This window comes from Macaca thibetana, chromosome 8, assembly GCF_024542745.1.
Source record: "Macaca thibetana thibetana isolate TM-01 chromosome 8, ASM2454274v1, whole genome shotgun sequence".
Classification (NCBI taxonomy): domain Eukaryota; kingdom Metazoa; phylum Chordata; class Mammalia; order Primates; family Cercopithecidae; genus Macaca; species Macaca thibetana.
The window spans coordinates 141,945,349-141,970,373 of NC_065585.1; the positions used below are offsets into that span (position 1 = coordinate 141,945,349).

The 25,025-nt window shown below is 50.3% G+C and overlaps 1 long non-coding RNA gene across 1 annotated transcript; it reads left to right on the top strand.

Annotated features, from left to right (window-relative positions):
• Positions 1-18,328: 18,328 nt before the first annotated feature.
• Positions 18,329-22,556, top strand: LOC126960555 (uncharacterized). The gene is made up of 3 exons (XR_007728052.1): positions 18,329-18,600; positions 19,028-20,922; positions 21,441-22,556. It is a non-coding gene; the product is annotated as an uncharacterized LOC126960555 (long non-coding RNA).
• Positions 22,557-25,025: the final 2,469 nt, after the last annotated feature.

The window sequence follows — 25,025 nt, forward strand, 5'->3', positions numbered from 1 at the left end:
CTAGAGAAAAAACAAAGAAACATTCAAGTTAGGATCGTTTAAGGAGGATTTAATAAAAGGACTGTGGACAAAATTGTGAGGAGAGTTTAAGAAAACCACAAGGGATGGTGCAGACACCAGGCTGGTAACAGTGAGACCTGAACCCCAAGTTGGCACTTGGAGCAGAAACAATGCCAGGGAGACGTCAGCAGGGCACAGGAGAGGCTGTTACACATACACAGGAGAGAAAGGGAAGACTCCCTGAAAACCCTCAACAGCAGGTTTATGAATATTACGGGACAAGGGCTGCTTCTCCTTGAGGAGGAGTAGAGAAGCAAACTTGCTTACTGTTTCTTCTTTTTTCCATTTTTTTTTTTAAACAGGGTTTCACTCCCGCAGCCCACATTGGAGTGGATCGGGGAAATCTCGGCTTACAACTTTCACCTCCCAGGCTCAGTGATTCTTCTGCCTCAGCCTCCCAAGCAGTCGGGACTACAGGCATGCAGCATCACGCCCAGCTAATTTGTCTAGTTTTTGTGTAGGAGGTGTCTTGCCACATTGCCCAGGCGGGTCTCGAACTCCTAGGCTCAAGCAATCAGCCTGCCTCAGCCTCCCAAAGTGCTGGGATTACAGGCGTGAGCCACGGCGCTGGCCTGTTTACTGTTTCTTTGCATGTGAACGTTCGTTCTTTCTGAACTCTCACAGGGTGATGGCTAAATGTGCCACTAAGTGATTTAACCCAGGCTTTGGAAGCGAGCCCTCTGACACCTTAACATCAGAAAGGCAGTTCTCCGAGAGTCAGGCCTGAAGTGAGCATTCTTCCTGGGAAACACCCGTTATTGCAGAGGGGCCTGTAGAAAGGGAACTGTGGTGGTTGGAAGGTGTGCGCACGGCCCTGTGATTTAGGACCAGTTTCCAGAGCCTGTGCCCTGTGCCATGACCTCACAAAGTGCTGCTGAGTTTATATCTCCCCTTCCCCCTTGGGTGGGACAGGAAGGCCAGAGGGGGCTGGAGTTGGGGTTTGCTTTTCCCCAGGTAAGTTAGACTGATGAAAACCTCGGGTCTGTTAGACTCTGGTGAAATAATTCCCCCTGAAGCAGCCCTCACGAGAACAGGGTGTATTTCAAAATAGTCCCTTTCCTCTGGCTGTAAGTAAGAGGGGATTTTTCCACTCTCCCTTTTTTTTTTTTTTTTTTTTTTTTTTGAGACAGGGTCTCCCTCTGTCACCCGGGCTGGAGTGCAGTGGCACGATCTTGGCTCACTGCAGCCTCGGCCTTTGGGTTCAAGCGATTCTCCTGCCTCAGCCTCCCGAGTAGCTGGGACTATAGGCGCCTGCCACCATGCCTGGCTAATTTTTTCTATTTTAGTAGAGACGAGGTTTCACCACGTTGCCCAGGGTGGACTCGAACTCCTGAGCTCAGGCAATTGGCCTGCCTCGGCCTCTCAAAGTGCTGGGATTACAGGCGCAGCCACTGCACCCGGCCGATTCTTCCTCTCTTTACTGTGGGAACCTGGTCGAGCTCTCAGAGGTAAAATTCACCAAGTGCAGGTCCCCCATGACTGGGTCCCCCTGGATTTTTTCTCTCTCATTTGTCCAGGTGGCATCTCCAGAAATTCATCAGGGGCAGCTCAGGTCCCTGGCGCTGGCCCCGCAGAGGTTCTGCTCCTGTCAGCCGAGGTCCTCGGAACCCGCTTGTCTGTGCCTCCAGATTCGGGGTCCGTGCTTTGCCTGGTGACTCAGTTCTCTGACGGGTGAAGAAGAGTTGTTGATTTTCAGTTTGTTCATCCTTTTCCTTCTGTGTGGGTGGGAGCCGGACTGGACCCTGGAGCCCAGAGCCGAGAAGTCAGGAAGATGATTCCCCAAGTGCTCAGGTGTGTCTGTCGCCTGCACCCATGGCCCCTCCCCGAGAAAGCAGACCCCCGGCCCCTTCGAGCCCCTCCCTCCGCAGTGCCCGCCCTGCAGCAGGGCCTTCCTCATTCCCCTTCACCCGTGCTCACCTCAGGTAACCGAGAGGCTGGGTGTGGTCATTGTGCTGTAACCCAGGGGCTGGGTGTGGTCATTGTGCTGGACCCCAGAGCATCTGGGCTCATGCTGATCTGAGCATGAGCCACTGCAGGGGCCCTCAGAGAAGGGAAATAATCCAATGGAGACAAAAGTCTATGTTTTAAAAAAACAAGAGGATCACCCGAAGGACATTATCAGCAGCTTCTTAGCAGTGCTCATCCCTCCTGCAGAAGCAGCTTTCTGGGTTTTGATTAATTCACTACTGGCTGTGAGATAAGGCTAGGACAGTCTGTATAGCCTGCTTAGAGATTAGGAAAAACATTTCTTTTGCTGCAAACTCCTTCCTACTAATCTTCCTTCTGGTCTACCATGGGCAGGGTGCACGGGTGGGAAATGCATGCAGCCATTCCACCCCTGAAAACGAACTAATAGAAATCCAGGCTTTGAAGAAGATGCCTCCGCGGCAGCAACCCACCTTGCAGCAGGGTTCTTAACAAGCCCCACAACAGCATCGACCTGAATCGCGTAGGCACAGTTTACACGCACAATGAGGGTAAATGACAGGAAGCGTGTCGACACCAGTTAAAAACAGTCAAGTGCTTCTCACAGCAGGACAACACCTGGCTGCTGGGGAGGCTCAGAGTTGGGGTGCTCAAGGGTGTACAGGGCCGTGCTAAATGAGCTCCCATCTTGGAGGCTGCTCTAGAAGCTAAGAACGTGCAGACCCGACTAAGGGCTGTAAACCTCATTTTGGGGTGCAGAGTCCCAGGCTGAGGTCCTGGGACCCCTGGGAACATGTTGAGGTGTCACAAGCGCCCTTCTAGCAACTGTGGTCTGAGACTGACACGTCTCCAGGTGTGGTTTTGGGTCCACCAAGGTGCTTAGATGCTTTTGTGATGAATTAAATACGAATTCAGTAAAATGTTACTAAACAAAGTGCCTTTTTGTCCTTATGCCCTTTCCCAGTAAATATTCTGAGAACAAAAATATCAAGTTTGTGTTCGCGAGAAATTTTGAGATAAATGTGTTTCATGCTGGCAGAGTCAGGAGCCACAGCAAATACCACGTGCAGGTGCATTCTGCCAGCTCCTGGGCCAGGAGGTGATATGGGACCCGGGCTCTAGCCCACCCGGCTTGGCAGCTGGCCCCCACCAGCCTGCTCAGCCATCGTGCCCCACTGGGCACCGCCCCATCATGGTCCTCAGTGTCTTCCCTCGGGACCCTGGTGTCTTCTAGATGCTGGGGCACACATGGTGATCACAGCCTCACATTTCAGGAATCAGAATGTATCTTAGTTACATGGCTTGTCATAGTTTAATTGGAAGTGTTTTTCCTCTCTTGGTTCCACGAAAGCAATGGTGTGTCTACATTCTAGAGCATCTTCGTGGGAGCGGAGCACAGCTGATGCTGCTGGAGTCACTGGAGTGCTGGAGCTTAAAGGGTGGCCCAGTCTCAAAGGGCACCAGACCCTGTCCTAAGTCCAGGGACAAGGGCTCACAGCTCCCTCAGCCACCCCCACGTTGCTATGAGGGGAGGACTGCCTTGTCACTGTTTTATAAAAGAGGAAACTGAGACACAGGTGGGTGAGGACTGGCCTGCAGGAGAGCCAGGCCTGCTCGCTGCATATCTGCACCATGAGCCATCTCTGCAGAGGGACAGACTGAAGCTGCCCAATTGACCCCAACACAGTCAGCTGCCGATCAGCTGCTGCATTGGTGACAACGTCACTGAGAGGGAGAATCTGCCCCCACAGCTGCATCTCCTGCTGTCACCATCTCCTCTCAGCCTCCACTTCACTCAGCTTCATTTAATGGAGGATGTGCTCATCTGTTCACAAACTCAACAAATGTCAGGTATTTCCTAAGTGTAGACCCTGGGTTGAAGCCTCAGTGTGGGAATAAACAGGTTCGCGTCCCCATAGAGGTCATGGTCTAATGAGAAGAGAGACCAATCGCATCACTTGGTTAATAAATAACAGGTTCTGAGATAGCTGCTGAGAGCGACAAGTGTGGGGGCTATGAGAGTCTGTGAACCCGCCCCGAATGGAGACCTGGGCTTTCTGTTCACCTCAAGCGTTGCATGAACTCTGAGGTTCAGAGGCACTCGACAGAAACGGCCGTGCCTGTCGGAGCAGGGCAGACAGTGGAGAGAAGCAGAGAATGTGGCGATCTTTTCCGTGGGAGCCAGGCAGAAACCAGGGAGCAGAAACCAGGTTCACAGCAGGCGGGAAGGCGGAGAACTGCTGCCTTCAGGCAGATGCCCGTGGTGACAGCCAGGCAGATGCCGGCACAGGACCCACGCACCCGCGGCGCCCTGCTGGGGCAGGTGGAGCAGTCACCCAGAGACGCACAGACCCTGATCCCCAGAGACTGAGTGTGTTGGGCTTGGGGGAAAGGACACCCAGCTGAGGTGGACTCAGGCTCCAGGCAGGGCCCTTGGGTGGGAGATCATGCTGAGTTATCCAGGGTTACCCTCGGGGCCCTCATGTGGGAAGGACGAGGCCATCACTGCTGTGACCATGGAGGGGCCTGGCCAGGACCGAGGGCCTTGGAGCCTCTGGAAGCTGAAAGAGCGAGAAGCGGGTATATCAGTTTTATACGACGCCATTTAATCTTTTTAGAAAGAATGTACCTACGTGAAGTGAGGAGAGAAAGGAGAAGGGGAATTCGTGACCAACTCTGTGAGCTGGTCCTCTCTGGACCCCGTGGGGTGCAGACGCGGTCGGTACAGCACCCTCTCTTCACAGTGACCGTTAGGTAGCAATTTAGAATTCCAGAACCCAGTGTGAGGTCCACTTCACTAACAATTCCAAATCGTCACGAACACACAAACTATCGCTTTAAGAAGAGCGATGGTAAACTTGCTGAATGAAAGTGAACTTATTAAGTCATCAATCTCTGGAAAATAATGATCCAGAGAGGGGTGTGTGCGTGGCTGATCTCCCTGGGCTTCGCAGCCGATCACGGGGCCCTTTGGAGGGATGGGTCAGAAACCTCAGAGCAATGTCTCCATTTCATTGGAATGGCATGAAATGATTCCAGTTCGAAAAGAACACAACGCTGAAGGTCAAATATGATACAAGGCACTGGATATATTTGCTAATTAGCACGTTAAAGAATGAGTCAGCTACGGGAGCAGGAGTGATTGCTAACCCCGTAATAATAATCTCTGACTCTAATTGGAGAGCTGCCCTTTGGAAGCAAAGCTTAGAGAAGCAATTTGCAGAAAACATCAAAAGAGAGATTTAATCATATGTCTTTCTACTTGAAAATGTTAGCCTGTCGCTGTGTCGACATACAGCCATTAATCTACCAGGTGAAAGATAGGAAACTCAGCTGCCCACTAATTCTTTTCAAAGTGTATTTTCTCTGATTGCTTGTTTTCTAACCAGGACACTTACTGTGTATGTGGCAGTTACCTTCCTGCTGCTAAACTGTTAATTGTTTAACTGTCCTGAGGTGATAACATGGCAAATCAGATGACTGGGAGCTTCTCAACATAAATGATGCAGACAGATGGAAAACAGAGCCCACATTATCAGCTCAGTATCAGGCACAGGGCAGAGAGGAGGTACGGTGTGACCCAAGCAGGCTCCCTAAGTCCCCAGGGTCACAGGCCCCCCCACGTCCAAGCTCTCTGTCCCTGCTGCATCTCATGTCCACACACTTGGCAATGAGCAGGGCAGGGGAGGGAAAGAGCAGGTAGACAGAAACAGGCCCAGCCAGGGCAGAGTCCTGCCCTCTGATCCCTGCCAGGCCCAGCCTTTGTGGGACACCTAGGAACCCCCCACCAGAGGTGAAGTTTGGGGCAAACCCGCGTGTCACTCTGCCTGAATGCCCCACCCCATTGACCTACTCCGTGGAGTACTCGTTGCCCCAAAGCCAGGTTCTGCCCCAGTGTTGGCTGCAGACGGCACCACGGCTGGGGGCCACTGGGAAGGAGGAATGGAGAGGTGGGAGGTGAGAACGCACCTGAGTCCAGGAGCCGTTTCCGTTGTCTGTGATTAGGGTGTCGGCCTGTGATGAGGTGGACAGGAACGAGAGGCCGCCTCCACGCACTGGTGATTCGAGAAAGCTCAGAAGAGGAGAACGGAGTGGGAGAGGAGGCTGAGAGTGTTGAAGGTGTTCGGAGGAGCAAGCCCAGGTGGACGTGTTCTTTGCGCAGCTCACTCCCTCGTCCTGCCTCCTGCCGGGCCAAGGGATGTAGCTGGTTCAGCAGAGCTGCCTTCTTCCCCAGAGGAACGACACCAGCCAGGAATGGCACAGGGCTACACAGAGACACCAGGAAAAATCAAACACGTCGGCAGGAAAAAGACAGTAGGCAGATGGAAAGCATACACTGCCCATAAATATCAGGAACACAAAAGTGCTGCCAATTATCACTGCTCTTATTCAGCAACACATTGAAATTCCAAGCCATTGCCATACAATTTAAAAGTACAAAAAAAAAAACCCAAAACTATAACAATAAAAAAGTAAAGCAAAAGATTGATTTTCTTGCAGATGCTATGATTCTATACAGATAGAATTCAAGAGAATCTATGATTAAATTACTGACATCAACACAAGAGTTCGGCAGGATTGCAGAGAACAAGAGCCATACCGGGATTTCTTAGCATTTATTTACTCTGCAGTCACCAGACGGGGAATAGAACCCCAAACGTGGGCCACTCATGGCTACAGTAAAATCTATGACAGTCAGGGTTGCAGCAAAATCCAAAAATATGTGCAAGACCTTCCTTTAGAGAACTATAAACATGTTATTGAAAGGCACAAAGGAAGAATTTGAGGAGGAGAAGCACCAGTGTTTCAGACGGGAATATTAGACTTTGGATAACAGTAAATTCTCCAACATCTTAGCATTCAGTGAACATTCCCCATCAAGATTCATGAAAATATATGGGGACTTTAACAAACTGATTCTAGAGCACATATAGAAGAATATATGTGAATAAATACCTTCAGAAATGCTCCCAGATGACATGGTGTAGTAATGTAACTGGCTTTAAAAGAGTCTGGGGGAGGAGGAGAGGCTGGTGGGGGAGCAGAGGCAATGAAATTGGGCCTGATTCGGTGATTTTTTGATGCTGAGGACAGACACATAGGAGCTGACTCTCCTATCTCATCTACTTTTGTTTTTAACATTTTTAAAAATAATATAACATTTAAAAGGTTTGAGGAGAAAAAACAGTTAAAACATTTTTTTGGGAAAAAAAAAGCCAAATTGGAAGAGAAAGCAAATATATACAAAAGTATGGTAATGAAAACAGTGTGGCATTAACAGGTCAGCAGAAAAGTGCAGAGCTCAGAGGCAGAGTCTCGCATGGGAGTCGGTGACTCCAGGAGGCAGCTTCCCAAGTCGGGGAACAAGGCACCCAGCACACAGCCCGGGGACTGGGCTTCCATCTGCGGAACAGGGTCCCTGCCTCATTCCACCCTCAAAAGGCTACTTTAGATAAATAGCCTAGATAAAGCCTAGGTGTGAACAGCCAAAAACTAGTGAATGAAATAGACCAAATGGGTTTTGTGATAACTAGCACCGTGAGAAGAGGAAGGAGTGGAGTCATCAATGCCATGCAGTGCCCTTTATGTCAGTAACATGCTCAAAAGACAGGCTTATGTAATGGATAAATGCAAATATATAGATATGTGAAACTTAAAAGACAATAATATAAAAATGCAAACCAAACACCTCAAACTGGCCGCCCGGGGTGGGAGAGGCTGCACCTATATTATTTTAAGGATCCCTCTACCTCGCCGGAGTCCTTTTCAAAGGACTAGAAAACAATGTGACAAAATATTTTGTTAATTCTGGTTGTGGGAATATGACTGTTTTATAAAATTATTTGTTCTTTTTTTGTCTTTAAAATGTTTCAAGGCTGGGCGCGGTGGCTCATGCCTGTAATTCCAGCACTCTGGGAGGCTGAGACCGGCGGATCACAAGGTCAGGAGATTGAGACCATCCTGGCTAACATGCTGAAACCCTGTCTCTACTAAAAATACAAAAAATTAGCCGGACGTGGTGGTACATGCCTGTAGCCCCAGCTACTCAAGAGGCAGAGGCAGAGGCAGAGGCAGAGGCAGAAGAATTGCTTGAACCCGGGAGGCGGAGGTTACAGTGAGCCGAGATCTTACCACTACGCTCCAGCCTGGTGACAGGCTGTAATCCTAGCACTTTGGGATCTTTAAAAAAAAAAAAAAAAAAAAAAAAGCAAAACTGAAAAGGGCAAAGAAGGAAGAAATCATCCAAAGAAACAACAAAATAGCTCAAAAATAAGAGTCCAGTTAAACCCTTCTGGGGAAAAGAACTGAAGGGTGTAAGGGCCGGGGGAGGTTGTGGAGTGAGGAAAGAATCAGGAAATAAACGCGAGAGGAAAACCTTCCAGATGTAAACAGATGTAAGCTGACAAAGAAGCCCGAAGAAGTAGAATTGACAGGAAACAGCCCTTGATGTGTGGAACAGATCTGAGGAAGTCACACAGGGTGACACGAAAAACAGCAATGCGACTGCAGTGACCTCCGAGAAGACGGTAGCTTTAGAGATGACAGGAAATAGCATGTGCACAGTTGGTGCTCTTAAAGAAGACTGAAGAAATGAAAAAAATCAAAGATCTGAGAACACTAAGCATCTTAAAAAAAAATGAAACATTTGTACCTGTTTATCTTCTGTTCCAAGAAAAAAAGTGATAAAGATGAATATCGTAAAATACCTTGATTTGTAACCAGACCTCAAGGACAAAGGCATCTTTTGGTAGCTCGAGGAAAAGAAAATCTGTAAAGGCAGGAGAGGTATAGGCCCTGAAAAAGCTTTCTCTTCAGTAAACTCCAACTTAATGTTTCAACTTCACAACATTTACATTCTCTTTATTTATAATGCTCACACTGATTGAGTCTTAGTTTCTCTGACAAAGTGAATTTTTTTTTTTTTTTGAGACAGAGTTTTGCTCTTGTTGCTCAGGCTGGAGTGCTGTGGCGTGATCTCGGCTCTCTACAACCTCTGCCTTCCGGGTTCAAGCGATTCTCCTGCCTCAGCCTCCAAAGTAGCTGGGATTACAGGCATAGGCCACCATGCCTGGCTAATTTTGTATTTTTAGTAGAGACGGGGTTTCTCCATGTTGGTCAGGCTGGTCTCGAACTCCCGACCTCAGGTGATCTGCCTGCCTCGGCCTCCCAAAGTGCTGGGATTACAGTCGTAAGCCACTGTGCCCGGCCTGTTGAAGTGAATTTTAACTTTGCCATCCTTGTTCTTGGCCTATTTCTTTGGTTGACTTTTGTCGTTCTTTGGATGGATTTTCATTGGGTTTTTGATGGCTTGAGAAAGATTATCAGTTGCCTTTTTACTTAAACGAAAACGTGGCTGGCCAGAAGAGGACCACACCCCTTCCCTTGGGACCACACAGAAGTGGACGTCTCAGGCTCCAGGGAGGCTAAGTCTGAGGCTGGCCCGGCTCTCCTCCACGCCCCTGTGCTTATTCGTTCTCAAAGGACGTTGATACGTTTAGTTTTCTGCTAAGTTTCATTTTCAGTGTTTTGTTTCAAGTGCAAGAAACTGTGTTTATGTTCAGGCATGTTCTGTACATCTGGGTCTTCCAATGTCTCCAAACTCAGCCACTTAAAAGGGCCTCCGCGTGGACGCTTCCCACACCAGAGCTTGGGTAGGATCACACAGATGCAGCAGAAAAGCCTCACAGTTTCCTGTGTTTTCCAAACACGGCTTTTTCTCCCAGCCTCCTCAGTTGTTTTGTTCTTCTAATTTACTTCGGGTGACTTTTCCTTTTCTTTTTTTTCCAGTTCATCTTTGTTCAAGAAGATCATAATGAAAGCAAACATATTTTTTCTTTTTTTTCCTTTCTCTCTTTTTTTTTCTTTTTTTTTCTGAGATGAAGTCTCACTCTGTCGCCCAGGTTGGAATGCAGTAGTACAATCTCGGCTCACTGCAACCTCCGTCTCCCGGGTTCAAGCGATTCCCCTGCCTCAGCCTCCCAAGTAGCCAGGACTACAGGTGCCCACCACCACACCTGGCTAATTTTTTGTATTTTTAGTAGAGACGGGGTTTCACCATATTAGCCGGATGGTCTCAATCTCCTGACCTCTTGATCCGCTCACCTCAGCCTCCCCAAGTGCTGCGATTACAGGCGTGAGCCACTGTGCCTGGCCCAAACGTATTTTTTTTTCCTAGGAATTACAGCTGAACATCTTCTTTCTGCCTCTTCTTTTTCAGTGTGACTGCTAACAAAGAAAATGTGGTCAGGCACAGTTGCTGATTCTTGCAATCCCAGAACTTTGGGAGGTCTAGGTGGGAGGATTGCTTGAGCCCAGAGGTTTGACACCAGCCTTGGCAACACGATGAGACCCCATCTCTACAAAATTTAAAAAATAGCCAGGTGTGGTGGTGCACGTTTGTGGTCCCAGCTACTTAGGAGGCTGAGGTGGGAGAATTACTTGAGCCTGGGAGGCCAAGGATGCAGTGAGCCACCATCGCCAATGCACTCCGGCCTGGGCGACAGAGTGAGATCCTCTCTCTGATTAAATAAATAGGAAGAATAAGAAATAAATTTAAATAATTAGCAGGCACATGTGTTTGACTTCCACTTTCTGGCCTCCACGTAGACGGTGCCCATGTGTTAGTGTCCTCAGGCCAGAGACTGGGCAGGGACCAAGCCTGGGTGCAGGAAAAGGAGTAAGGCCTGCACTTATGCCCACGAACGAAGGGTCTGAGGCACCTGGACCCTGGGCAGAGGTTCAAGGCCAGGTCTGAAGTGACGGCTGCTGCAGGGACGGGTGGGAGAACGTCCTCTCCGAGGCCAGCACCAGGGAGGCAGCCTGGGGGCCAGAGAGGGTCTCCTGCCCCTGGGGCACCTCAGGCTGCTTCACAACCAGGTGGCACGTGTCTGGACAGAGGGAGGAGGGAAACAAAGAACAAAAGGGACTAAGATGGCGTATTTCCGGGTTCTTCATAACCAACTTTCCCGCGCCCAGGGACAGACACAGGTCAACTGCGCAGGCGCAACCTGACTTCCGACCCAGGAAACCGAAACGTACCTGGCCGGGCCTACCACACGGCCCCGACCCGCCCATGTCCAGCCTACTGCCCTCCCACTCCCAGGCCCAAGACATAAAGCCGCTCCGGGCAGACACGCGGCGGGAACTTCGTCGGCCCCTCCTCATATGTGGACCCAGGAACTTCGCCCGAGAACGCCAGAGCGACTTCCTCGGCCTCCACCGCCGGAGACCGGTGAACTTCGCCCTTTCTTCTTTCACATTGGCTAATAAAGTTTCTTTTTACCTTGCCTACTTGCCTTTTCTCTGGCTCCTGCTCTGGTGGTCGCACAAAACAAATCAGCACGTCCTTCGGAGCCGCTCACCCTGCCCTGCACACAGTCCTGTGGGTCACACCCGCATCTCGGTGCTGAGGGACACAGTCCTGTGGGTCACACCCGCATCTCGGTGCTGAGGGACATAGTCCCGTGGGTCACATGCGGAATCTCGGTGCTGAGGGACACAGTCCCGTGGGTCACACCCGCATCTCGGTGCTGAGGGACACAGTCCCGTGGGTCACACGCGGAATCTCGGTGCTGAGGGACACAGTCCCGTGGGTCACACGCAGAATCTCAGTGCTGAGGGACACAGTCCCGTGGGTCACACGCAGAATCTCGGTGCTGAGGGACACAGTCCCGTGGGTCATACGCGGAATCTCGGTGCTGAGGGACACAGTCCCGTGGGTCACACCCGCATCTCGGTGCTGAGGGACACAGTCCCGTGGGTCACACCCGCATCTCGGTGCTGAGGGACACAGTCCCGTGGGTCACACGCAGAATCTCAGTGCTGAGGGACACAGTCCCGTGGGTCACACGCAGAATCTCGGTGCTGAGGGACACAGTCCCGTGGGTCATACGCGGAATCTCGGTGCTGAGGGACCGCAGTCCCGTGGGTCACATGCGGAATCTCGGTGCTGAGGGACACAGTCCTGTGGGTCACACGCGGAATCTCGGTGCTGAGGCACACAGTCCTGTGGGTCACACCCGCATCTCGGTGCTGAGGGACCGCAGTCCCGTGGGTCACACGCGGAATCTCGGTGCTGAGGGACACAGTCCCGTGGGTCACACGCGGAATCTCGGTGCTGAGGCACACAGTCCCGTGGGTCACACGCGGAATCTCGGTGCTGAGGGACACAGTCCCGTGGGTCACACGCGGAATCTCGGTGCTGAGGGACACAGTCCCGTGGGTCACACGCGGAATCTCGGTGCTGAGGGACCGCAGAGCCGCTCCGCCCCTTCTGCGCTAAGGACAGTCCTGGGCGCGGACCCGCCGCCTCACTGACGGCTCCAGCGCCGCTTAGCGGCAGGAGGGACTCAATGCAGGCTTATTGGGACTCCGCGTCCACTGTGTGGAAAGATCAAACATTTGATTTATTTCAGACACTTTGTTTCTGTTTGTCATATATTACAGTATAATGTAGGCTACATTTTACATGTGTCCCACACTTGTGTGTGTCACATAATGCATGTACCACAGGCATCCAGGTGTGACGTGTGCATGTCACATACATGTGTCATACATGTAATACGCATGCATGTGTTGTGTGTCGGCGATGTGCGTGTGTCACGTATCGATGTGGGGCCATTCCTTTGTGCCCTCGTTGCTGGGCTGGTCTCCAAGGACCTTTCTCTCACCTCTTTTCTCTCCTGGACGCCAGGCCCGGAGTTGAGGATCTTCCACATGACCCCAAGGAGGCTTTTCCAGCCCTGTGTCCCGGGATCCAGTGTCTTCGTGGGTGATAAGACTGGTTTGTAGTTTCTCATCTATGGCCTTTCTTCTACATAGTGTTGCACTACGCTCTCCTTTATCTCTTTCCAGCATCTGGTGTTTTTTCCATTAGCACGAATCCTGCCATGTTGCAGGGTGTGGTGTTTGCCGGGAAACATGTCCTGTGGCACAGCTCATGTAGAGGACATTGGCTGCACAAAGCTGCAGACCAACAGCAAGCATCACTTTTCTCTTGTACGTTCAGGGATGTGCTTCATTGGTTCAGAAAACATCCTCTATAAATAAACTCCATGAGGCTGGGATTTAAATGCAGGAAGCAGCTGGCAGCTGAAACTACCTGTTGGACTATCTGTTTAAACATTCAAGAAGGATCTTGTGAAGTCTAAAGCAAACACAACAGCTTATTTGAGCTGTATATACGAGAGACTTAAACAAACCTCGTTTAATCCTCTTTAATGGTGCATCTTCCCCGCGGAAGCAGAACCTGCCAATTAGCTGAACATCCTGACAAAACCTCCCAGGGCTGCAGTGTAGGGGAGAAAGGTTTAAAAAGGTCTTTCAGAGGGAAGCCAACTGTGTGTCTGAACATCTCCTTGGGAGCAGTAAATGAAGACAGTACAGTCTAAAGGGAGGTCAGTGCCAGCAAGAGCCCCAGGAGCTCTGCAGACAAAGACAGGAAAAGCTGGGAGTGGAAAAGCTGAAAGTTCACATGTAAGGAAACCCACTGGTCCCTTAGTACAATCATGACTGCCTGTTTCGCCCAGTTCCTGAGTACAGTTGGTCTTCGTTGTGAAAATCAGTCTCAATTGGCCAGTGCTGTTGCTGGGATTGGAGCCCAGGTGGTTACAGCCCTGCTTCCAGGTGTGTAGTCCATGGAATCCCACAGGTGTCCATTCTACGGAAGGTTCCCAGCACCAGTGGGTCTCATGCATGATCAAAGTTAAAATCAGCTGGGCACGGGGGCATGGGGGCAGAGGGTCATGCACCCACAGTCCCAGTGGAGGTGGGAGAACTGTGTCAACTCAAGAGTTCCAAACCAGCCTGGACAGCACAGTGAGACCCTATCTCAAATAATTGTTTTAATTAAACATTTTTTGAAAAATTTTAAGTTAGTCCAAACACTAAGAGAAGAGAGTTAGGGTGTGAGGATGCGATAGTTGTGTTATTAAATCCAACTACTTGGCTTCCGTCGGGGAAGGGCCTGTCCTGCCGTGTGTCCCTTTTGGGGACCATCATGTTCTGCCCCTGTGATGGTCAGCGGGCCATGGACTTGCTCTCACATGTGACGTGCATAGACACTGACATGCACAGACAAGCATGTGCCAAAACTAAGCAAACCAATTAAAATCCATTTTGTGGCTGACTCTTGCTTGCTCTGCGCAAGAATGGTGCCTTCCAGATGGGAGCTGCTCCTGGAGCCCGGGCCCTGGCACAAGGAGGCGTGTGGTGACTGTAGTCATCCGTGTGCTGTGTGGGCAACAGATACGGCCTTGCTTTGCTCAGCCACTGAGATATTGGGGTTCAAGTGGCCATGGCCAACTGGATTAATCCAGGGAATCTGTGCTCTATAAACCACCTTTGGATGGATCCAGGTTCAATTTTGCAAAGTAAACCAGGCGATTTCCTTGGAACTTAGTGACTTTCTGGGTGTAAAGTCCCAGTCCCACGTGGGGTCCCAGCATTGGTGGTCTGGTTGCTGATGAAGATCAGACTCCAAGTCTAAATTTTCTGGAGATCTACGCCTGCCACAGGAGGCTGGTGAGTCCTGGGGTGGCCCTTGGATAGCTTCTGTGCAGTAGCAGCTACTGGAAGACCACAAAGATCCCTCAGGCTTCTGATCAGAAGAGCACCGACTTGGTTCTCAGGGACCTGGACGTACCCTCCTGCCCGCCCCCACTGGGGCCTCCGTGACTGCTGGGGAAGGCTGCTTCTGTCCTCACTCAGTGACTGGAAAGCTGCACTGGGTTCGGGAGAATGTTACCTCAATTTAAAGTATTGGTGATATTAAGATGGGAAAATAATCTTTATTTTTTATTAAGAAAATGTGGGCCGGGCGCGGTGGCTCAAGCCTGTAATCCCAGCACTTTGGGAGGCCGAGACGGGCGGATCATGAGTTCAGGAGATCGAGACCATCCTGGCTAACACGGTGAAACCCCGTCTCTACTAAAATACAAAAAAAATTAGCCGGGCGAGGTGGCGGGCGCCTGTACTCCCAGCTACTCGGGAGGCTGAGGCAGGAGAATGGCGTGAACTCGGGAGGCGGGGCTTGCAGTGAGCTGAGATCCGGCCACTGCACTCCAGCCTGGGCAACAGAGCTAGACTCCGTCTCAAAAAAAAAAAAAAAAAAAAAGGGGTAAATATAGAACATACATAATAGTATATGGAAGCTTTGAAATTTACTGATGAAATGAACCCCTGTGGAGAGGCCGATCCCCCCCAATCTATCAAAATCCCCCAGACCTCTGAAGCTGCTGCGGCTCCTTCCTGGCCCTGCGTTCCTGCTTCCCTGGGAGATGTGGCCACTCTCCGGCATTAAACAAAGTATTCCTTCATTTAAAAAATAGTTTCAATATCTGTACAATACATATTTTAGCATTTCTGAGATCTATTACGACGTTATTATTGTGTTCTCTGTGGCTTGCTTTGTTCTTCTTTTTACCTTTCTAAGATCCCACCATGTTGCTGTGTTTCGTTCAACCAGTGCTGATAGGGACATGTCTGCACTTGTCTCTCAGTGAACACTCACAAGAGATTTTCTAGGGTAAATATCTAGGAGTGGGAATTTCTGAGCCATAATGTGTGTGCAAGCCTGAACATTCATGCTTTCCTCCATATTCACTAGTAGATTCGTCTTCTAGTTGGTAAATGCAGCCACCCCTCAGGCTGGCAGTGTCCCTGTGACCTTCCATATGTGCCAGTGGGTGGTGTGAGTTCAAAGCTCGCTGTCCCCTCTATCTCACTGTGCCTCTCTTTCTGTCTCTCTGTCCCTCTCTCTGTCCCTGTCTCTGCCTCCCCCCCTCTCTGTTCTTGTCTCTGTCCCTGTCTCTGTCTCTCTCTATGTCCTCACCTCTGTCTCTCTCTGTCCCTGTCTCTCCCTCTCTCTGTCCCTGTCTGTCTCTGTCTTTCTCTCTGTCCCTGTCTCTGTCTCTACCTCTCTGGGACTCTCTCCCTCCCCACTGCAGGCTCCTTGGGGAGCAGGGCCAGGGTACCCCAGAAGACCTGCAGGAGAGACAGTGGTGAGCTGCTCCCACTTGAAAGAGGAAAGAACAGCGTCCCACGTTGGGCATCGAGAGGTGTTTGCGGCTCACGTCTGTCTCTCTTTCTCGCTCTCTGAAGCTGCCTGTCTCCTTCTCCGGCTATGTTTTGAGAAAGTAGTGGCAGAAGAGGCAGCCCTGTGGGGAGTCAGGAAGAAGAGACTGTGATGGTGTCCAGAGGCTGGGAAGGTGACTGTGTTCTCAGAGGATTCCACACTCTCTGGGAAACTGAGGCAGGAGAGCAGAGCTGGGGCAGAGTGAGGAGGAAGTAAAATGGGCAAATCTGAAATTCGAGGTGAAGGCAGCTCTCAATGTGCCTACGTTGCTCATTGAGGAAGAAATTCTGAGGCTGCAGGAGCCAACATTGGGAATGCCCGTGTTTCAGTCTTCTGGGAGCTGGAGTGCCGGGTCTAAAGGCGGGAGAGCTGCGGAGGAGATGAGGCCCTGCAGAGGTTCAGGGCCAAGGGAGGGGCCTTCCCTGCTGGCCTCTCGGGGGCAGGTACAAGTCCAGAGTCTTTTGATTGAGTTTCTCCGGTTGTAACAAGCTAAAAGGTAGTGGGAGAAGATGTCCTTTTCCCAGGCGAGAGTCGCACCTGGGGGAGTTTCAGAGAAGTGGGAGCCCAGGTGACAGAAGGGCCCCCACGTTTCAGGAAGCCCCTGGGACTGGAGAAACAGAGCAAAGGCCTGCTTTGGGAAGTGCAAAATCTTGACCTAATTTGAACTGGTCAAGACCCTGTTCCCGGTGTTCAGGGCAGCCTCATGCCAGCCCCGGTGCCTGGCCACGGGCATGGTGGTCTCTCACTGGAGTGAGGAGGACTCGTCCTTCTCCATGGAGAAGGTTTGGAGACAGCGCCCACCCGAGTGTGCAGGATTTACAGATGCGGAAGTGGGGGGAGTGGGGTCTGCAGCAGTCAGGGCTGTGAGGGAGCTCTCTCTAAAGAGATGAACATGTTTTCTTAGCTGTGACAGTACAGCCCTCAGTGTTCTCTTATTTAATGGATTTTTTGCTAACAGGAACCTCAGAATGGAAGTTTGTGCTCACATCGGAAAATCTGCTCAGCCCAGGCTCCTGATGGGCCTTCCATGCACCCCGCACCCCTGCTCAGCATTGATTGCTCTTTGGGTCGATATCATCATCATCTGCGTCTTTGTTCCTAAGTTGTTGGTCTAAATAACATTCTAGAATATGGCAATGGCAACACGAGAGAAGACGGGGCCTTGAATCTGAGAACTGGGCTTGGGATTAAGAAGTCAGGGCTGGATTTTAGGGCATGGAGGTGGAATGACGGACGGGCCTCTGCGCTCCCGTCTGCAGCCTCCAGGCAAAAGCCGCTGCTGACGGGAGAGTCTGGTGAGGTCCCAGGTGGATGGTTTGCTCCAAACTGTGGAGCACGAGGTGCGATTAATTTCCGGACTATGTAACCTTGTGAACACATCACCAGCAGCATCCTGGAAAGTTACTTCAAGGAACATCTGGTCCCTAATATTTTGTTTATGAACGTCATCGGTGGAGTGACATCATGTCATTTACTGACATGGCGTTTGATTAAGTTTAATCATACTAAGTTATTGCCACAACGAGGCCGTACGAAGTCGCCAATAAGTGTTTTGCTGAATTAATTAGCCAATGTGAAAAGTCACTGGGGAACATTGAATCTCATAGTGCTCTCAGCAAACCAGCAAATACAGTGACAGAGAAACACTGGGAATAGCACTGGGAACATAATAATAATGTAGGTGTCGGCCGTTTTTGCCACTGCTATTATTGCATGAAGCATCATGCTCATTAAACATATCTTACTTGTAAATATTTGTGTGTGATCCAAAATGTTTGCTTTGCTGTCGTTGTCTCCACTTGAGGAAACAGGCAGGGGCTTGCCCTGCCGATGTGGAAAAATTTCACCAAAAATCGATATTGACGCTCGGCACAGGTGAGCAGAGTGTGCGTCCAGTCAGGACAGGTTACGCCATGCGGACAAGCAGCTTGAAAATCTCAGTGATTTGAAGGAAAAAAACATTCTTTTTTGTTCTTGTCACGTGTACATAAAATTTGACCCAGGGGTTCTGTTCTGTGGTGTCCCCCAGGACCCAGGTGAGGGGCTCGGACACTGGACACACAGGTTTCTCGCAGGCTCAGAAGCTTCCACTTGGAGCTGATGTGCTGGTTTCTGTTTACGTTCCATCAGCTGGAGGAAGTCACACAGCAGATGCCAGAGGACCAGCATGGGAGGGCTGTTCTGCAACCAGGACACCTGCCGTGGTGCCCCACTTTCTCCAGGAAACAAGGACACCCGCACGGAGTGCCCGCGAGAGAGTCAGCAACCAGCCTCGGCTGTGGGGTTCCTGCAACGTGTGTTCCTGCCGGGGTTCTCCTTCCTGCCATTCCGAGCTATGGTGGGGATCACGCACCCCATACGTGGATCCCAGGGACAGCGCAGCCCGGGGAGTGCCCCCCTAGCCAGGAAGTCTGACCTTCAGAGAACGGGGAAGACCATCTTCCACTTTACGCTGCCTGGGCGACTGTAAACGTGGATTCCACCGTCTCAGACAGTAGACGATTCCCAGTCTTACTGGGAGGAGCCTGTTGCTCATCTAGGTATGTGGCTGCTGTCGGCTTCCAGAAACGCTGCAAGGAAGGGCATTGCTTTGGCAGAACGTGTGGGGAGATGGGCTGGGAGGGGAGGCTTTCCTCTCCCCACACTGGGAATTCAGGTTCTAGCCCCAGGGTCCTGGTCGTGTCCAGCATCCCAGGAGCATGAGCGAGACGCTGTTGTGTCCACCTGCTATGTGCAGTCAGGGACCAGCTGCAGAGTGCACTGTGCATCATTTAGACTCTGCAGGCTCAAGTGAAAACCTAGCTCTGCCACTGCTCTCTGGATGACCTTGTCACCTCCCTCTCCTCCTTTGAAAAGTGTGGGAAATGCTGCTTTTCATCATTTCCAAGTCACCATGTATTGTGGCTTAAACAGCAGTGTTATTTTCTTTCTCAGTGACACATAACATATTGCCGTGTTTTTCAACAGATGCTGTCTTGGATGCAGTGAAGTCTGGCGATGGCTGTTTCAGAAGCCGTTAGGATGGTGAAGTGAGACAATGTGAACGGGGTGTTTTGTGAGGCTCAGTGCTGCATAAATGCTATAGCCATCATTTTAGAGCAAGAATTGCTTGAAATGTTTCTTTCTCTCAAATTTATGAAAAGATTAGAAAATAGTTCTAAAAATTAAAAATTGTTCCGGTCAGAGCGGCTTACATGATGGCAGTAAAAATGTGCACAGATTCATGGTCCCACCGCGTGCACTTGGTGTGGAGAGAACGAAATGTGGAGGCCGGTGATACCAAGAACACCCCGTGAGCCGCGCTGGGTGCAGCCTCCACGGCCGGCAAGCAGTGACACCGCAGTTTCCTCTCCTCCGGCGTCCACGCTTCCTGTGCCCACGTGCTGGAGGCTCACTCTTCACGCCCCCCTCTCAGTTACGTGTCTATGGGGCTGAGACGGGGAAGGAAGTCGGTGAAGCTGGTTGGATCTTCCCAGGGATGTTCTGTGTGCAAGGCTCGGGGGCAAGGACGGCTGGGGGAGTCAGACCGTCAGAGAAGCTGAGGGGTAGATGGAGCCTCACCATGCCTGAGTCCCTGTTTTCCAGCTGCAGGTGCTGACCCTCCAGAGCTTTGTTTGCCAGCCCCTTGCAGCTGTGATCTGGAGTCAGCCAGGCATTCCTCCTTTTCCAATAGATTTTATTAAGTGCTTGATGTGTGCCAAGCCAAGTGTCTGACTTACTGCATGCCCGAGAAGCCATGCTGTTGCGGGAATTTCCTCCGCAAACCTGAAGGAATTGAACTTCAGGAATGGCTGGAACCCTGGAGAGAGAGAACCAGGTTTCTGGAGGAAAATCACTCCTTTTAAGGAAGCAGCATCCTGGACCCTCGAGGCCCTGGAGGAAGTGGGCAGCACAGCTAGGAGTCAGGTGTGGCTGGAGGACAGCCGTCGCACCTGCGAAATTCTGTCTGTGGTATGTGGTTCCTTCCTGGCGCTGGGAACCACCTGACACTTGCATTCTTCCCTTTTCCTTTCTATTCTCTTTCAAGTCATCCCCCTTGAGCCAGCCCTCCAGTCCAGGCCAAATCCCAGCCTGCCCTCGGTCCGCTGTTGTTGGGCCTGCACCCGAGCCATGAGCACACACAGTGATTGTGGCAGCAGAAGCTTCTTCTGGGCTCAGACTTAGGCTGATGCTGCGCGTCAGGACCTGCCGCAGTCTCGCTGGGCTTCCTGGGACTCACTGGTTGTGGGCTGGGATTGTAAAGCATGGAATGACTCTGGAAGCTGGGCGTCATTCCTTGTGGTTTTCCAAGCTTGGTCTCTGATGTGACTCCAGGTCTTAGGAGACATGCTGAATATTTATTATGCTTACATTCAAGCAACATTAACCCTCAAGGTTGACCTAGCTCCCCGACCTTTTTTCTCAGAAGGAAGAGCACTGACGGGACATTTTTCCAGCATGGATTCCTCCCAACTCTGAGAAGTTGGAGACACACGGATTCCTCAGCCAGCTCCCATCTACGGACGTGCTGTAGTCACAAGGACTGTGACTAAGGCTCAGTCCCTGAGGAGCACCTTGGCATGGGCTGCTTTAAGCCATACAGACCCAGTTTTATCCACTTTATGTGAAGAAAGCCAACAAGGGACATGGAGTGTGTTCTGCAGGTGTTAGCGGCTGCGGTGGCTGGTGCTCCGTGGGGATGACGGAGGGAAGGCTTCTCCCTCTGTGGGCCCCAATGTCTGTGCTGGAATCAGCTCTGCAGCTGTGTCCGGGGCAGCCAGAGACCACACACGGCAGGCTCACAGCTCTGTTCCACGAGAACTTTGTACACAAAAGCAGACGGGCTGGGCTTGACCTCTGCATCATAATCTGCTGACCCCTGGGTAAGAGATTTTAAATATTTACTTAATTCTATTCAACGGAAGGGGTGATATACTGAGGAGTGAATAATGGGAAAGACCTGATTCAGCTGTATCAGGAAGGACTGGTGTAAATTCAACTTATTAACTGAAATCACAATATTCAATGTATTATGCCTTTAGGGGTAAAAGTGGGTCACACATGAGCAGCATGCGCTTCACTGGCCAGGCAGGACACCTCGGCGTTTAGATAAACGGTTCCGACGCTTACCCAGGTTGGAGGCTGTTAGTAGTGAAGTGTCTGGAGTTCTGGATACTTTTCTGGCTTTGCTATATTTGTGTGAGCTTGTGCACAGTTAGAGGTTTGGGCTAAATTTGGGTAGAAATGGATGGTTCACAGGATGCAAAAGTTCTGTGGACCCTTTTTTTCCCCAGTTGATTAATGTTGTAAAGATTAGAATATTGTTACACAAAAATCTGGATTTTTAGTTTCTTTCACATTGGAATAGCTGCCAACATCGTGCCTGCATTCATCTCTCTAGGGTAACGCTGGCTGCAGTGGAGACGGCTGCCCCCCAGTGGGGCGTGTGTACTCAGCCCGTAGCCCCCGCTCCCTCCGGACTCCATTTGCCTCCTCTGTCAGGTTTGCACCTCATCATTGGCTTCTAATTTTGTGTCCCTGGACTGCAAGACCTACAAGTCTCCCAGCACAACCAGATTCTATGATTCTATTCAAAAAGAAGCCAATGAGGCTAGCGTATCACCGCGTTGATGAATTCACAGGATTAACTCTGGGAGCTGGGGGCAGTTTGTATTCTTCCTCCAGATACTCTCTGCTTCTCCTGGCTGGAAAGGTTCTGCTACTCATCCCGTGGTCAGGCCCAGCCAATGGAACGGGAACCGAAGTGACTCTGCCCCTTACTGGCAGAAACTTTAAAAGCCGCACAACGTTCCTGCACCCTCCCCCTCTGCCACGAGCCTGGCAGTGCTCAGGATGGTACAATTATTTCACCTGGGCCTGAGGATACGGGAGCTACTCCCAGCCTGCAGTGGAACAGAAGCATGGACAGGTGATTAAGCTTTGCGTTTTCGAGCTACAGAGGTTTTGAGGTTGTTCGCTACCATGCTTTGTCCCTACAAACCCAGTCATGGAGAAGGCCAGTGGCAGAGCCTGAGCCACTCGCACATCTGTTCACCAGTATCCAGAATAACAATAGATTTTTAAAACATTCCTGAGAAAATTCTGGGAGTTGCATATTGGCCAGTCTTATTCTCTAAAGTTGCTCCTTCTAAAGGGTGGGATGACTGAAAATTTCAGAAAAGCAAACCATTGCTGAAAGGCAACATTATTTCTGTTGGCAGAAGGCGGCTTGAGCAATCTAGATTTTCCACGGTTCACCAATTACTTTTTGAGGAAATATGGCCATGAGATGAATCGAACATGATTCCTACCTTTAAGGAACTCAGAGAAGTGAATTAAAGGAAGTCACAGATCAGACAACCAACCACACAAAGTTTCTAGGAGCAAACTTTGTTACGTTCGGCAAGTCACTCTTACCCGCTGTTTTGCCTTCTGAGGTTTCAGTTACTCTCCGTCAATCACAGTCCAAAAACATTCAATGAAAAATTCCAGAAATAAACAATTCATACGTTTTAAATCGTGTTTCATTCTGAGTAGCGTGATGAAGTCTCATGCCATCCCATTCAGCCCCACCTGGGGTGTGACTCCTCCCTTTTCCAGCAGACCCGCCCTGTCCACACCACCGGCCTGTCCAGCAGACCCGCCCTGTCCACACCACCGGCCTGTCCAGCAGACCCGCCCTGTCCACACCACCGGCCTGTCCAGCAGACCCGCCCTGTCCACACCACCGGCCTGTCCAGCAGACCCGCCCTGTCCACACCACCGGCCTGTCCAGCAGACCCGCCCTGTCTATACCACCGGCCTGTCCAGCAGACCCGCCCTGTCTACACCACCGGCCTGTCCAGCAGACCCGCCCTGTCTACACCACCGGCCTGTCCAGCAGACCCGCCCTGTCTACACCACCGGCCTGTCCAGCAGACCCGCCCTGTCTACACTACCTGCCTGTTAGCCACTTAGTGGCCCTCTTGGTCGTCAGATCCCTTGTTTTCAAGGAACCCTCGTTTTACTTAATAATGGCCCCAGAGGGCCAGAGTGGTGGTGCTGTAATTCAGAAATAGGAAAGAGATGCTGCAAAGTGACTCCTTTAAGTAAACAGGTGAAAGTTCTTGACTTACTAAGGAGAAAATCCTGCGCTGAGGTTCCTAATGTCTATGGTAAGAATGAATCTTCTATGCACGAGCTTGTGAGGAAGGAAAAAGAAATGCATCCAGGTTTTGCTGTCACACCTCAGAGTACAAAAGGTACAGCCACAGTGCACAGTAAGTGCTTGGTTCGGATAAAAAGGCCATTGGGGGTGGAGGGGAGGACAGGAAAAGAATCACGTTCTGATTGATGGCAATTGGGCTTGGTACCATCTGTAGTTTCAGGCCTCTGCTGGGGGTCTTGGAAGGTATCTTCCTCAGATAGAGGGGGACTACGAGCTCTCTCAGTATCCACAATAACAATAGATTTTTGAAACATTCCTGAGAAAATTCTGGGAGTTGCATATTGGCCAGTCTTATTCTCTAACATTGTTCCTTCTAGAGGGTGGGATGACTGTATTACTTGTTCCTTCTAGAGGGTGGGATCACTTTATTACTTGTACTAATCTTAATTCTTTTTTATTCTTCTATGAGAATCTTCAGTTTAAATATTACATTGTCACTAGTTCACTTTCAATGTTCTACTAGTTCTTCATGTGTCACTTATAGACTCTATTCCTCTTTTCATTGCATTGTTCATGTGATAATTCCATGGCCTGAAAGGGTTACTGTATCTCCTGAAAGTATTCCACGGAAGCTGTGGGGTTTGCAGGAGGAGGCGTCAAGTGTGCCTGCCAACCCTGAGAAATAGCTCCTTGCCCGTGTTCAGGACACCGGACCACAGGTCTGGCCTCTGCCCTATTTTAGCCTAAAATTAGAAGAGGAGCTTTACCTCCCTGGTAGTTTTTTCCTCTCATCTACAGAAGAAGAGACTTGAAACACAGTGTGGATGCTTTCCAAGGTTCTTTCTGACTCTAGGTTTCTACCGTACTTTACGGCAAAGGCTGACATTGTTGTGGAAAGTCACAACTTTGGGACTTTCATGACTGTATTTTCTTTCCACATTTCTTTGAGCGAACGGTGGAATGTTGGCAGGAAGTCCATTTACAAAGTCAGGGAAAACTCACCAAGTCTTAGCAGAAATTGTAACCTGGATTCATTCTCATTCTCCTAATAAGACGGTGTCAGTGAGTGATGAGTGTCGAGTAACAAACGAGAATGACTAAACAGGAGGCAGTACCAGCTGTCCAAGGCAGCACAAATTGGGTAGTTTGAGGCATGTGCTTGGAATGCAGGAACGATGCCTGCCTTAGGAGCCGACGAGGCAGGTGGCAGCATGAACACTGTTACCACGATGTATGGATGGCAAGAAACACGCACTCAGCACCTGAGTCAGGAACTACAACCATTGCATGAGACGGTTGCACCCAGCCCAGTCGTGATAATCCTCACAGCCAACTGGGACGCAGGAGGAACAGCAGGAGATGACTCCGTCAGCACTTGTGCATAAAACTGTGGCTCTATAAGGGTGCACAAGGGGTCAGGTGGCCTCTGACAATCAGATTTGGCAAAAACTCACAATGTCACAAAAGACTTTTTAGATGCTCAGGGAAGGCAATGGGCTTCTTCCCTTCCTCTTAATGTAGATCACCTTGGAGCTGTGGTACGCTGCGCTTGCCTGTGTGCATTGTGGGACATGGTATAGGGTAGAGGCTGAAGTCCACTTGCCCCATTGGCACAGGGGTTTTTCCCAATCTGTGAAGAAACTTTTAAAGCTATTCATAGTGAGTGTATTTGATTTAAGATAAGCAGAATAAAAATTCTATGATCTTTCAAAGTTTTCAAACCTGCAGGATTCTTGGAAGCTGGGAGAGACAGTGCATTTTTGAATCTCAACTAAGTAGCAAAACCCAAAACATCATTAATAAAACCAAGTGACTAAAGACCCTAAACTATATTCGGAT